Source organism: Anopheles funestus (genome assembly GCF_943734845.2).
Source record: "Anopheles funestus chromosome X unlocalized genomic scaffold, idAnoFuneDA-416_04 X_unloc_54, whole genome shotgun sequence".
Taxonomy (NCBI): Eukaryota; Metazoa; Arthropoda; class Insecta; order Diptera; family Culicidae; genus Anopheles; species Anopheles funestus.
Window position 1 is genome coordinate 55,730 of NW_026045181.1, and position 1,771 is coordinate 57,500.

The window sequence follows — 1,771 nt, forward strand, 5'->3', positions numbered from 1 at the left end:
CGAGTTGCCTGAGTAGCGACAGGTATACCGATGTGCAATACGTATCCGGCCACGGCACGGAACGAACGGGAACTGTGGTGCAGACATACAAAGAGTTAAGCCTACTAGTCATTAACTCTAAGGACGGGGCCATGGGGCGGTACGCAAAGGATACGGATGAGCGAGTATGCAGGCCCAATACTCAATAGCTCGATCCGATCCAAGCACATGAGTTGACTGCGGCGCCAGGTTAACCAATGTGCTAGATTCTATTTGGCCAGTAGAATCTTGTGTCTTACGCGATTTGATACCAAGACACCAGAACGAAAGTTAGTTGAAGAGTGATTAAACTCTTATGAAGAATGGTTGTGCAATCACAACTTATGACTTTAACCTATAAAGTGGATATGGACTATCAATTATAACATGGGGCACACACCATGTTCTCGATCCAATCCACGCACACGAGTTGCCTGAGTAGCGACAGGTATACCGATGTGCAATACGTATCCGGCCATAGGCACGGAACGAACAGGAACTGTGGTGCAGACATACAAGGGCCATGGGGCGGTACGCAAAGGATACGGATGAGCGAGTATGCAGGCCCAATACTCAATAGCTCGATCCGATCCAAGCACATGAGTTGACTGCGGCGTCAGGTTAACCGATGTGCAATACGTATCCGGCCATAGGCACGGAACGAACAGGAACTGTGGTGCAGACATACAAGGGCCATGGGGCGGTACGCAAAGGATACGGATGAGCGAGTATGCAGGCCCAATACTCAATAGCTCGATCCGATCCAAGCACATGAGTTGACTGCGGCGCCAGGTTAACCGATGTGCTAAGAGAGTTGTTCCTGGGCCTTCAAAGTGACTTCAAAACTATCTTAGCGAATGGTGGCCATGGGCGTAGACATGAGCCACAAGTCACAAGGCCTGGGACTATTGGGTAATAAAGACAACTTAGTCAGAAAGTTAGTCTTTGGACGTACCACCGGGATTGTGTTACATTGGGAACCTTACTATAAAACCCTAGGCAGGGGATCACTCGGCTCATGGATCGATGAAGACCGCAGCTAAATGCGCGTCACAATGTGAACTGCAGGACACATGAACACCGATAAGTTGAACGCATATTGCGCGTCGGACGATTAAACCCGGCCGATGCACACATTCTTGAGTGCCTATCAATTCCTTGATATACAACAAACCAAACTTCAGGGTGGAGCGTGCCACAATAGAACACTATGGCGAGCAGCCCGTCTAGTGTCGTGGGGGAAACACGCTTCCACACTGTGCATAATGGCGTGCTCGGGACCTTTGTTGGGACCGCAGGGCGCTGAAAGTAAAGGGGTGAACCGCATAAATCGCACGCACGTAAACGCGCACACACACAAATAGAGTGAGACGTATCGTAGGATACCGCTAAGAGTACGTTGTGAAACATGGGGAAATTCAATCGAAAACCTCTTTGATGTCCAAGATTTCGTTGACCGTATCCGTCGTAATACTGGATCAACGTGCTTGGGGGAAAACGTCAAAGGGTTTTATAATAGTGGTGCATGATTAACCCATCGATGCCCGAGGGGAACATGTTGTCCAATACAATAGTGGTGCAGTTGGCTCGACATGCTCGGGGGGAGACATCGTGGGTCCAAGTCGACCAAGTCGACCGGGAGTTGTTGTTGAGAGATCGAATCAAAACGATGCCGAGCGGAACTCGTTGTCCTTATTGGAGTGATATTCGGACAACGTGCTCGGGGGGGCCATCGTTGATTCAAAAATGACCG

At 49.6% G+C, this 1,771-nt stretch overlaps 1 non-coding gene across 1 annotated transcript; it reads left to right on the forward strand.

Annotated features, from left to right (window-relative positions):
- Window positions 1–1,009: 1,009 nt before the first annotated feature.
- LOC125773808 (5.8S ribosomal RNA) lies at window positions 1,010–1,167 on the forward strand. The gene has a single exon (XR_007420385.1). It is a non-coding gene; the product is annotated as a 5.8S ribosomal RNA (ribosomal RNA).
- The last annotated feature ends 604 nt before the right edge of the window (window positions 1,168–1,771 follow it).